This window comes from Euprymna scolopes, chromosome 7 (assembly GCF_053919585.1).
Source record: "Euprymna scolopes isolate OS-2025 chromosome 7, ASM5391958v1, whole genome shotgun sequence".
NCBI lineage: Eukaryota > Metazoa > Mollusca > Cephalopoda > Sepiida > Sepiolidae > Euprymna > Euprymna scolopes.
Window position 1 is genome coordinate 152,396,342 of NC_136488.1, and position 13,691 is coordinate 152,410,032.

Here is a 13,691-nt window from a genome sequence, read left to right on the forward strand (position 1 = left end):
AACTATTATCAACAATTTCCCCCACTCTCTAGCTGTGCCTAAATCTAAATGCAGATTCCATAAACAAAGTTTCTTTCCCAGGAACTGCCCGTCTGCGGAACACTGTTCTGCTGACCTGCTTCCCAGTTGAATGCAACATGGTAGCTTTCAAATCCAATGTAAACAAGTTCTTGTAGAACCGTCCCCTCAATAATCAAATTCTATCCAATTTACACCATTAATGATTACTACACTATCACATTACATTCATTAACCCTTATCCTCGAGTCTTCAGGGCTTGATAAGTGATGACTCAACTAAAAAAAATAAAATACTATAAGAGGATTGCAAACTATTAATGCAAGTCAAAAACTACCTGCGTGTGATACACATTCTACTCTCTACAGCTGCCTGCTTTTGGATCCCCCCCCCTCACAGCCTGCCGCTGTAGTTCCTGAACCTGTTTCAACTCCAGCTTAGTCCTGCAACTTCTAGCTCACTTCTGCAGCGACCCCAGTAGCCTCCACCAGCTCCAGCACTTCCAGCCACCAGCTCCTGCGGCCTTTGACATCTAGTTACCAGCTTTAGTTCTTGTTGCTGTTTAGCTACCAGTTTCCAGTGCCCACTGACGTCTAACTACCTGTACTAGTGCCCACAGACGTCCGTCTACCAGCTTCCAGAGCTCACTGATATCCAGCTACCTGTACCAGTGCCCCCTGATGTCCAACTACTTGTTCCAATGCTCACTGGCGTACCAGTTCCCCCTGATGTCCAACTATTTGCTCCAATGTCCACTGACGTCCAGCTACAAGTTCCAACATTAGGCCCTGCCTATACATTTGGATCAACCTGAGGCGCATCATCCTACCTTAGGGATGCAATAATTTTAACACTGCGAGATTCTTGTTCTAGCTGATCTGATATACAATCACCAGTGCCATTTACTTTTACCATTTTTCTTGGTAAAAATAAAACATGATACTCATTGTCTTTAACTGATTATCTGTATTTGATTTGTAGGTATCCCAAACCAAAATTTTATTTTCATTATATCTAAAAAAAAAAAATTAATGTGATCATATAGATTTTTGTAAACCATAAACAAAAGTACCAAATTTATTTTGGTAGCTCAATTAACTATTAAGTTATGATCGTTCAAAGTTTGTTGGAAAGTTGAAAATTTGCTATCATGGTCCAAAAGCCAAATTTCAGAGTATATAACTAAAAATATAAGCTACTAACAAGTGAAAAATCCTTATAAATGCAATGTCATCTTGTGGTAAATGAAAATTAATACTAATGAAAGCAATACTTATTAGATGAAACCAACCTAAATACTAGGCAAAATCCCACTACCAACAGGAAAAAAGTGCAAATATGACACGGAAATGCAACTTTGACTGTTCATATCAATTTCATTTCAATAGCTAATGTATTGAATCTTCTTAGTATGATTCATAACACATTAGAGATCAAGATAATTTTTTCTTTTAATTATAAATTGATTAAACCACTCAATTGTGGACCATGTAAAAGCAGTCGAACAGACAATTTGGTAAAAAGGGCAAAAAAGTGTTAAAAAATGAGTCAAAAGTATACGTTACTGAAATTGCTGTAAAAATGTAACGATTGGAGGTAGAAGCTTGAAACTTTGCAACTTTACTAATTTTGGGTGAGGAATTGAAAATAAAAATGTTTGCCTTGTTTCTAATAACAAAACTTTTTGCCACAGAAATATTTTTACTTTAGGGAATTTAAACTCACCAAAAAAGGGCCGACAACAATAAGATTTAGAAATTTGTTATGCAAAAAGTCATTTTTTTCTAGCATTGAAATACTTTCAACTTAAAAGACAAGTAAACAAGTAAGATATTTTATAGGCAGAGGTCTTACTACAATTCTTTTCCTTATTGATTTTCTCTCAGAATTCTTTCATATGCTTCTGCTATGGTAGATATATCAGGATCACTCCAAATCCTACCATCACTTGAAATTGACATTACCTCAAAACTCCATCTGAAAACAAATGTTTACTCTACCTGTGAAATGTCATTTGACAAAGGCCATCGAAAAAAATCTTTTCTACCTTTGGTTTGCGATAAAAATTTTATTACAGCGCTGGATGCAGATATAACCTCAATGACTTGGCCAATGTAAAAGTTGATGTCATAGTAGACAGCTTCCCATTGTCCTTGATGCTCATAACTGAAGATATCCTGAGATGGTTCTTCATCACAACTGCAAGAGTTATCTGAATGTTCAGCAGATTCTCTAAGAGACTCTTTTTGTTGCTTTGGAGGTGGAAATGAATCAACTGGATTTATTCTCGTCAGAGAGAGCAGCTTCCAGTTGAACTTTATTTCCACTGGTGTTGATTTTGACACCTAACACAACCTTGAGATATCTCAGTTCAAGTTTATCAAAAACACCTGATAGAACATATAGGTCTCGGGGGTACTTCTACAGTTTATCGCTGAAAATAGAGACACCATTTTTTTGCGCACCTATCGTTAAAATCCGAGGGAGAAATCAGTATTTTAAACTATGACCGAAGCATGAAATAAATAACAAAAAAGATTAAACTAGATAATTATTTTCCGGTTTCATTTAAATTAATTTGTTGTTGACCCTTTAAAGATGCTTTAATTAAAAAGATGTTTCATTAAAATTGTTTATTTGTACAAAAAAAAACCCCAAGAAACTATTTTATAAAAATCCAGTGTTGCTTTCATTACAAAACTGTTTTATTAAAATTATATTTTCTTACGCAAACTTTTCAATAAATGTTTTTACAATTATATTTTGATAAATTTTTATACAGTAAATGTTTTGGTTTTCAAGTGGCGGTCACCCAGTTTAGACAATTATGAATATGCCATTTTCATTTTCTGTTTTTAATAATTTTTTCATTTTCTGTTTTTGATAATAAAAACATTCTCGTTTACATTAATTAAATCAAAACATTTTTAATTAAATAATTATGGATGTATTTCACTTTCTTTATTTACTTATATATATATATATATATATATATATATATATATATATATATATATATAACTAAAGATTTAATGGCCATCAGTCTATTATTGCACTTGGTTTATTTATTGGGGTCATTGTGACTTTATTATTTCAATTTCCCCTACCAGCCTCTTTTGTTAATTTTTTTAGTTTATCTTATCTATTTTTTTTAAGTAAAATTTTTTTTCCTCTTAAAATGTAAGTCATTGTTGAACCTAATGAGGATTTAGTTGAGACAGGATATACCTAGATCTATGCAAAAAATTTTGAATCGCCTCCTGTCGTTTGTTTAGTAGATTTTCTTTAGACGTAATTATATGATATGATTATAGAATGCAAAGGTTATAATGTCAGACTTATTTGGTGAGTATTTACTAGTTTTTCCTCATATAGACCATTTCAATTTGTATTCAATGTTATTAATTCTTACTTCCCTTACCCATTTTCCTAATGATGTTGTTTTCTTATTATTATTATTCACAAGAAGTATTTTAAATTATGCTATATGATTATTGAATCTATCCTTGAATCAGCCGTCTATGAACCCAATATATGTTCTGGTTCTGTTATTATCAATGACTTCACATCCATATATTATATTAGAAATGAGAAATTTACCTTCTAGAGGATATTCATCAATATTTCTACAGTTACAAAATTATTTCACTTTGATATTTTGATTTGTTAAGTAACCACTCTCCTTAATCTCCTTATCTATTTTTGCACTGTTTTATATTATTATAGTTTTCACTAAATTAGTAGTTGTAGAAAAAGATAACTTTACTGTATTTCGGTTTATAATTTCTTCTCAGTTGGTCTCTTTTAAAAAGATTTTATCAATAATTTGATAAAATTCCTTCGGTAAATTATTTTGTATGTATAAGGCGGATCAAACCATATGCAATTTCTACATCTATTTTTCTTTTTATTCTTATTTTCAATATTATTTTGTGTGGTTCTCATATTGTTTTTTCTGAGTTATTATTACTAGTAATTTTGTTTCTATAATTTATATGACTGGAGTTACCCATTGCCATATTGTATGAAATAATGTTGGATAATTTTGGTGCTACTTTCCTCCATTAATTCATTATGTTCATTTTTAATATACTTTATTTCACTTCTATATCCTGATCTAGCTAATGTTTCATTATAATATTTTTCTTGTTATTAATATTTGTTATAAAATAATCAGGATATTCTTTTAGATATGCTAGGTATAATAGCTTTCTTTGCTGAGATTGAATGATTTCATTTATAGTCAATATAAAATAACGTTCGATTGGGTTTATGGTATGGTTCATATATCTTGTTAATTAAGTTTATATATATTGTTACGGGCTGGAAGAAGCTAAGTCGGGGTGATCACCCCTGGTTAGAATCTTTTACTCTAATATGGCGCTTCAGTCTACGTTCTCAGAACACAGAATAAAAATAAAAGAAAAATATCTAAATGCGTCGGGTGCAGATTTGCGCCCTAGAATGACACGTTGTCTAAGGTTCATGGATAACTAATTTAACCTTGAACAATTCAAATGCAAAGCAAGAATGACAACTCGTGGATAAAATATCATAAGGGCTTTATTAAACACATGATTGAAATTTAATGTATCACCTCAATGGGTTGGGGCGAGATCGAGCAAACGAGAAATTAAGCAAAACAAAAAAAAAAAAAAAAAAATAAATTAAATCAAACAAAAAAAAAGATAGAGTGAAAACAACTTGACATGAATGTCGTCCTAGAATAGCAGACTCCCCAAAAAATATATAAACATGGATAGAGGCGAGGTTGGATTTGAGAGCTGGGGTATTAGAAATGGGGTCCTTAACTGCCGATAGGATATGTTGTATGGCCAGCGTAGCTTCTCTCTTTCGTGTTCTTTACTTTGTATTATTTAAAAAAAATTTTTTTTCTATTATTTTTAAAAGTCCGTGAACGCAGATACATTGCCTTTAGCAGGCTTTTTCCAATTCGTCGACATTATCTCATCGACCTGAAACTTGTACGCCATGGGCGTCGTTTATATCGTTCCATGTGAATATCATTTCCACGTTGATTTTTTTTTTTTTGCAGTTGAATACTAAGTTTCTTTTCATGGGGGTTTGAGTTAGACAGCAAAAGAAAGTCCTTCATTTTATCCTCGGAACAGTACGGAGATGATTCGTCCATCATATCTGGTCACTGGTTCCTCCCATTACTTTTTGGCATGGCGGCGCGTGGAATTTTTCCGTCTGCTTCCTCGTAGTGTCGACTCTAAAAAGACCGGGGTTTTGTTGTTTCTCCCGCTTAGAGATTTTTTTTCCTCCTCCCTCCTTCCTTTCTCATTGCTGCTACTGCTTTCTGCCGCAAGGGTTTTTTTTTTTATACACAGTGATCACCACTTATCAAGGCCCGGAAGCCACTCAGGGATAAAGGTTATTCAAGTACATTACGTTAGTGTGGAGATTTGATGAAGTGTTTACTTAAGGGGGCGGTTCATTAGGAATTTGTTAACGTTGGACTTGAAGACATCCAAGTTGTAGTCCGGTGGGAAGCAGGCAGACGGAACAGAGTTCCACAGGCATACAGTTCTAAGAAAGAAGCTTTGTTCATGGAATCCGCATTTTGATTTAGGTACAGATATAGAGTGGGTGAAATTGTTCACAGTAGATTCAGCTAGACGAGTGTTTTTCATGAAAGATTGGCGAGGGGGGACCAGAGATTGGAGTTCAGATGAGCACCTGCCATGGAAATAACGATAAAACAAGGATAGGCTCGCAACGTCTCTTCTGTGGGAGAGAGGTTGCAGGGTAGAGAAAAGGGCATCCCCCACTAAGCCACAATGAGAGAGAAGGGTGAGCGAAGGGGAAGAAACAGGCAGGGTGTTAAAGGTGGTGGTGGAGTTCTCGTTGCCGGCACTGTTGTGTGTGAGGGAGGGGGCTTGGTAGAGGTCTACGTTTGATTTGGAGAAGGAGGAAGGGGGATCGCTACTTGCAAATATTTATTCATTTATTTATTACTCTTTTCTTTCATTTCTTTTCCCCTTTCCCCTATATCATTACAATATATATATATATATATATATATATATATATAGTCTAAAGCAGCTCTGAGTAAAAAAATATAAAGATAAAAATAAACACTGCAGTTTAAATTCCTGGAAAAAAAACTAAATTTAACCTATCGTAGACTTAGCATCTACATAATCCGACTTCTAAAAAGTTTGTAATTACAAAAGAGAATTCATTTATATAAGGATGAAAAGAAAAAAAAATCTTAACTAAAATTGTTAAATAGAAATAGACTTAGCACTTGCATAAGCAGATTTCTCAAAAGTCTTCTATCTATATATATAAAAGCGAAAATGTATGTATGTATGTTTGTGTGTATGTTTGGATGTCTGCTAAAAACTTTCGACAGACGTGACGAAAATTCACAAACTTGGTATCACATCGAAGCTCCATCCTTTGCTCGAAAAATATCGAAAAATTGGCCAAAAACGTTAACTTTTTCACCCCGAAATCAACAATTTTCGACAGGGGGGGGGGTCAACAAAAATGGTCCTCTCGTGACAATGACAGATTCTATGCATGCGTCGGATGACGTCGTAACCTGATTTACTTTAAATAGTTGAAAAACCAAACAAACTTCATGTATGTCGCTTTAGCTCAGTTGGTTAAGGCGTTGGTTCATTATCTAAAAGTTTTAGGTTCGAATCATGGTGTGAGATGTTTTTTTTTTTTCGATTTTTTAAATTTAAATATTTAATCAGTGTTATTTAAGCCATTTTTCACGTAAGGTTCGTTTTTCTGTTTTTTTTTATTTCGCTTATTCTTAGCGACACCCAAAAACACCTGGGTACCCACCGATTTTTTAAATTTTAATATCGAAACAGGCTTATTCAAGCCATTTTTCATGTGTTCGTTTTTCTGCTTTCATTGTTTGTTTGCCTTATGTTAGTTTTTGTTTTGTTTTTTTAACGTTGTTTTCTTTTTTTTACTTCGCTTATAACAAACAAACCTATATCGTCGTAACATTCGACGACTTCCGGCCGTGCACCTGTCAATTTGATTCTTACTTAAATAAATTCAAACATCTCTCACTAACTCATTCTGGCTGGCCGATTTTATTTTCAAACTTCGCCTCAGGGCTTCGGGTTTGATCCCCCCCCCCCACCACCACCACCACACACACCTACAAACACCCGGGCAACGCTGGGTACCTCTCGCTAGTCCATTATAAAAAAGAATTTAACTATATAAGGATGAAAAAAAAAACCTTTACTAAAATCTTTTAAATAGAAAATGGGGATCCTCAGCTGTCTACCATGTAGTTGTTTATATATATATTAGTGATGGGACGATTCCAATATTTTTTGCCGATTTTGATACAATTACCATTTCTCTTCTAAATTTTTGATTCTGATACAATTACTAATTCCAATAACAAAAACATCCAAAAAACCACAGCCACAGCATGCAAGTAATATAGACTCCCGCCGCCCCTATCAAAAGAGTTCATTAAACGGCATCGATTTAAGTTTGTTTATATAGAACTGCTCCGATATTTGTAGCTTTACTTATTGCAAAGAGAACAATGAGTTTGAGATGTGAATATATCAAAGTTATTTTTTAAAAAATGAACTAACAATTTGTTTGCATCAGTTTTTTCTTTCTGTTTAATAATTTTGTGGGGAAATAAAATGTATAAATAATGAGTATGTTAATTTCTTATTTGTATATTGCTGATAATTTATATACAAAATACACATTGGAAACTTGTACATAAATCATAAATTCCTTCCATGCGATAGAAACTTATGCATTTATATGTTATAAGGGCACCAGAAAATTTGGCCCCCAAATATTCTACCTTTAAATAAGTCGTTTTTTTCTTAAACCACAAGGGTTTTTTTTGGTTTAAATTGGGAGACGGGCAGATATTTCTGTATGAAGTTTTATTGATTGAATTTCTAACACTGAATAAATCTATTTTTGACAATGAATTTATTGATATTTTTCAGCTATTTTATGGAAAATATTGTTTTTATTAAAAACTTATTAATATTTATTGAAAAAAAAATATTGAAATTATATTTTTTTCAACATATTGACACTGTTTTGAATAGGAGTAAATGTGGTATTGTGGTGACTGAAATGATTCTAGTTAAGAGTAAAATAGATAGCATAAGGTAGAGGATGACCAACGATCCGCACTTTCCGACAATGTTAATAACCTTGTACTATGTTCTATTTTTTAGCAAACAAATAATTCAAAGTGTAATATCTGTTCTGGTAGTAAACTTTATTTTTTTCTGTTCTTGGTCAGTGAAAAAGAAATCCTTCTAGACAATTTTTATTTTTTCAGAATGCCACTTCTTGGAGAGCTGGATTCTGTATGTTATAAACCACCCTTGTATCTAAATCTGCCTCCGTGGGAAGATAAGTCACTAGAATGACACATAATTAATAACATCCTTAACTAAATCATTTCCCTTCAAAATTAGATTCTACTTTTTAACGATTAGATTCTGTGAGAAGTTTTCGCATATTTCCTGATCATAATATCTCAGATTCACAAACGGACACATTTTTTTTTTTTTGATTGAGTTTTAAAAAATTCCCACTGTCTCGTCTTGTCAGCTGTTTGTTTGTCTTTTTCGTATAAATAAAGGGAAACTATTCAAACGCAAACGCAACCGCCTGGCCTTCCTGCTGGGTAGTATCTGTTCTATAATTGTTCCTTGATCAATGTAGTGGAAACCCTTCATACTGAGACAATTACTATTCATTTGGATACTGCCAGGGTGCTCCCCTTTTTTGGAGGAGCTGATTTTCCTCCACATTAAAACAACCTTTGTGGAAGGTTTAAAAGCAACGCCATTTCTGCAAGTCATCTTTGTTATTGACTATGTTTAATTTGAATGCTTAACACTTCCGGTCACGTTATGGCGTAGAGGTAAGACGTCAGAGTTTCTTTCACTTTCTTTTCCGCCTTCGTATCACGGGTTCGAGCCTGCCTACTTACTACAACATTTTTTTTTTTACACCTACAAACACTCAGGCAAAGCCGGGCACCCAAGATAGTAAAATAATAAAATATATATATATATATATATATATATATACACTTGTGCCCGATATTATTCATACCCCTCGGATCTTTGAGATTTCTATAAGAATATTGCTCAAACCAGAAGGTAGACAATATTAAAGGGATTTCAAACAATAAATCAAGCATAAGCATTTAATTTAAACTCAACAAATAAATAAATTATGCAAGTTTGAAACATTATACAAAGAAAAACAATAATGGCACTAGTTCAAAATTATTCATGCCTCTCTTACTAATAGTCAATAGCATGCCCTTTATTCTTAATAACTGCCTGTAACCGTTTGGGATATTTATCAACAAGGTTTTTACAAGCATCAACACTGATTTTTGACCATTCTTCAATGCAGTAGTTCTCCAAATCCCTCAAATTTCTAGGTTTCCGCTTTTTAACCTCAGTTTTCAATATGTGCCAGAGGTTTTCGATAGGGTTCAGGTCGGGACTCTGGCTAGGCCATTCCAAAACATTAATTTGATTATCCTCAAACCATTTCTTGACTATTTTGGCAGTATGTTTTGGATCATTATCCTGTTGAAGGACCCAGTTTGGTCCTAAATGGAGCTTCTCCGCATCCTGTCTAATGTTTTTCTGGAGTATCTCCAAATATTGCTCCTTCTTCATGGTTCCATCTATCTTGACCAAACTACCTGGACCACTAGCCGAAAAGGAGCCCCAAAACATTAGGCTACCACCACCATGTTTCACCGTGGGTATGGTGTTCTTTGGGTTGTAAGCTTCTCCTTTTTTCCTTCAAACGTAAGAAGCATCCATATGGCCAAACAATTCAATTTTTGTTTCGTCAGTCCACAAAATACTTGAGAAAACGGACTCTGGAGAATTCACATGGGTCCTAGCAAACTTTAGACGTGCTGCAAGGTGTTTTCCGGTGTGCAATGGAGTCCTTCTTGGTCTTCTTCCTTTCAGACCATTTTCATGCAGAGTCCTTTGCAATGTTTGCCTTGATATTTTTATGCCAGAAGACTCCAGATTTTCTAAAATGTCCTTATTAGTGGTGGTTGGATTTGCATTAACACTTCTTACAATATTCTTGGTGGCTCTAGCAGACAGTTTCCTTTTCCTTCCTCTACCAATCAAGTTGTTTGTTGTGTGGTGGCTCTGGAATTTTTTGATGATGCTCTGTACTGTTGCTGTAGGGACCTCAAATTTCTTGGAAATTGACTTGTAACCTAAACCATCCTTATGTGAATTCACAATTTTAGTCCTAAGATCATTACTAAGCTCTTTTTTCTTCCTCATTCTAATAATTTTTATTCTTTTATTGGTTTTCAGTTGATATCATTTTAATTTCTGAAAAATGCAAAAAACGAAATGAAATTAATCAAAGGTTGTATAAAAGCATTCAAAATAAGAATCAAACAGAAAACAAACAGTCAGAAACTCGATTAATACTGAAAAAATAAGGGGGTATGATTATTTTTGAACATTGCAGATTTTATAAATAGCTGTATATTTCTTTTATTACAAGTATCCCGAGATTTTAAAATGACGAAAATGATCAGAAGAGGTTTATTAAGAATATGTATCAATATGGACGTAAACAATAAATTCTTACAAAAGTTACACCTAATAAACTCAATTTTCAAGGGGGGTATGAATAATATCGGGCACAAGTGTATATATATATATATATATATATATATATACTCGGTAGCCAACTGGCATTGCCCGGTCATAAAATACACTTAGTTGTGATGGTCAATGTCAAGTTTCTTTCCAACTCCCGCAAAAATTTTAAAATGAGGACTGTTAAAGGTTTTTGGTGGTGCTGAAAACGAATGTCACATTTAAATTTGGGGCAGATGAGTAGTTTTCATGATATGAAGAAATTACTTTTCCAAAAAGTGGGTGATCACTTTCCTATATAAATTTAACGTAAAATGAGCACCCACTTTCTGGTCACCTAGTAATTTTTTCATATCAGAAAGCAAAGTTAACTGTTATCCGTTTTCAGCACCCCCGAAAACCGGCACCGTTTTTTACTAAGAGATTCATTCATTTTTTCATCTCATAATTTAGGACGCTAATGATGCTGTCAGTAAGGTTACACAAGCGGTTTACAAAAAACATACTTTTGTTTTTTGTTCTTTTTTCATTATAGAACTTGTATAGTTTTTAACAGGTGCTTCTGCAGTTTAATATTTCACAAAAATTTTGTTTACATTGGGGAAGCGGTGGAAGATCAGGGGGTGTTGTGGCGGCCGCAGCACCTGATCCTCCACCGCCTTCCCTAATGTAAACAAAATCTCTTAAATGTAAACGAAAACATACACTCACACATGGGGAAAAAGTACCAATTAATATGCTGTAAAAACAAAAGTATGAAAACAGTATTAAAGAAAAAAAGAAATTGTTGAATGTCTCAATTAAAAAAAAAGAAAAAAATATATATATCGAACTGGTTAGGAAAGAAAGAAAAAGTAAATACAGATTAAATGTAAACGAATCTCTTAGTAAAAAACAGCGCCGATTTTCAGGGGTGCTGAAAACGAATATCACAGTTCAATTTGCTTTATATGAAGAAATTACTAGGTGACCAGAAAGTGGGTGCTCATTTTACGTTTAATTTATATAGGAAAATGATCCCCCACTTTTAAAAAATTTCTTCATATTATGAAAACTACTTATCTGCCCCAAATTTAAATGTGAAATTCGTTTTCAGCACCACTGAAAACCTTTAAAAGTCGTCATTTTAAATTTTTTAAGAAGTTGGAAAGAAACTTGACCATTGTGATATTTGTAGATTTGTTGATGTGGACTCCGTATTTATTATAGAGTCAATTCTCTATTGATTATTATATATTATATTGTACTCAATATATAGTAGTGATTTCAAAAATAAAATAAAAAAACAAATATGTCTTGGGTGCCGTCAGCTAGAATCGAAATCAAAACATATAGTGCTCCAGCCTTAGTTGTTAACGTTTGAGCTATCGTCAGATAGATAAGAAATAGTTAAAAATGAACTAACTTATACAAGGGGCGTGCAATAAGTAATGCCCCTGACCCACTTCCCATAGAAATAGACCAACGAAACTTGGCACAATTATTAGTCTTTCTCTACATAGGAACCACCCAGAGTTATGCATTTCTCCCACCGTTTGATGCAGCTCTGGAGACCGTTTTTGTAGAACACTCCAGGTTGGTCCTCCAACCATGACCTGACTTCAGAAATCAAGGCTGCATCATCTGGGAAACGCTTTCCTTTCAAAAACAACTTCATGGCTGGGAAGAGGTGAAAGTCAGAGGGTGCAAGGTCAGGAAGGATGGGAGAGGATTTTATAACCACATGCGCATGCGAGTTGTGGACCAGAGCGTTGTCCTGTATGTAGGAGGAGGGTACCTTTGCTGATCTTGCCCCGCCTCTTGATTTTGATAGTGTTATATTATGAATAAGCGTATGGTGGCGAGAAGGAACCAGACAAACAATATGTATTAAATTTTTAAATGATTGATTTCTCAATCATTTATTTATAAAAATTAAAGTTAACGAGAAAGTAAAAATAAACAAAGTGTTCAAAGTTCATAAGGATGATGCGCACGAGAGTGGATTTAACATCGGGAAGGAATCCAACGGAGCCGATAATTATCCTATGCTGTAAATTTGCTGTGACTCTGGGCGACTCACCTTTTGTCGCGACGTCTACTGTTTTTATAGTGGTGGCGCAGACGTAGTTGAAGACAAAGGGCAAATTGATAATTAGCTTATATTTTGCTATTTTAATTGTGTTTGTTTATTGTGTCTTAATGCGTTGTAGGGAATCGTCTGTTTGGTGTATGTATGCATGTGTTATATCAATTTAAAGCTGATAAAGTTGTGAATGTAGCCTAGTCGGCGTTGAATTGTTGCAATGTTTTGTGTAATACTTATTTGCGTTAATATGCTCCCTGAGTTGCGTTTACTGCAGTGCTTGTGTTTTACATTTTGTTTTTTTTCTTTTGCTGTGCAGCCTTATCTGGCGGTTTTCTTGATTGAAGTGATGTGCGAGCTATTCTATTGATGTGTGTATATGAAAAAAATGTGCTTTGGAGTCGCCGTGTGAATCTAATGAGCTCATGTGTATTGCGTCGACAAAAGGATTTTTCTCAGCGTCGCCATTATTGACGCTGTCGCAACTGCTGCTGTTTTCTGGTTTATCATGTAAATATAGAAGGATATGCGAATATAACAATAGCTTCCCTTAATTTCCTCAAAAGTGAAGCATAATAGGCTCCTGTAATTGTGGTACCCTTTGCCAGAAAATCTGTCATCATTACTACTCTGTCCTGGTCCCAGAAGACTGTGAGCATGACCTTGCCAGCGGAGGGCTGCACCCTTGCCTTCTTTGGTCTCTGGATCATAGTAATGGACCCAGGTTGCATCCTGCTGTGTAATCAGTCTTTTGAAAAACTTTGACTCATCTTCTTGGCACATCTCCAAATTCATCCTCGAGCACTCAATGCGTTATCGCTTCTGAAATGGTGTGAGCAACCTGGGAATCCATCTGGCAGACACTTTATGCATATGCAAATGGTCATGAATGATAGTTTCCACAGACCCTGTACTAATCTTGACATCTTGGGCTATTTGGCGAATAGTAA

At 34.3% G+C, this 13,691-nt stretch overlaps 1 protein-coding gene across 1 annotated transcript in view; it reads right to left on the reverse strand.

Moving 5' to 3' along the window:
• Window positions 1-12,541: 12,541 nt before the first annotated feature.
• Window positions 12,542-13,691, reverse strand: part of LOC145280065 (uncharacterized) — a 46,513-nt gene continuing 45,363 nt past the window's right edge. The window contains exon 5 of the mRNA XM_080131755.1: window positions 12,542-13,691. This exon is cut by the window's right edge and continues 290 nt beyond it. The gene's annotated coding sequence lies outside the window, so the exon portion shown is untranslated.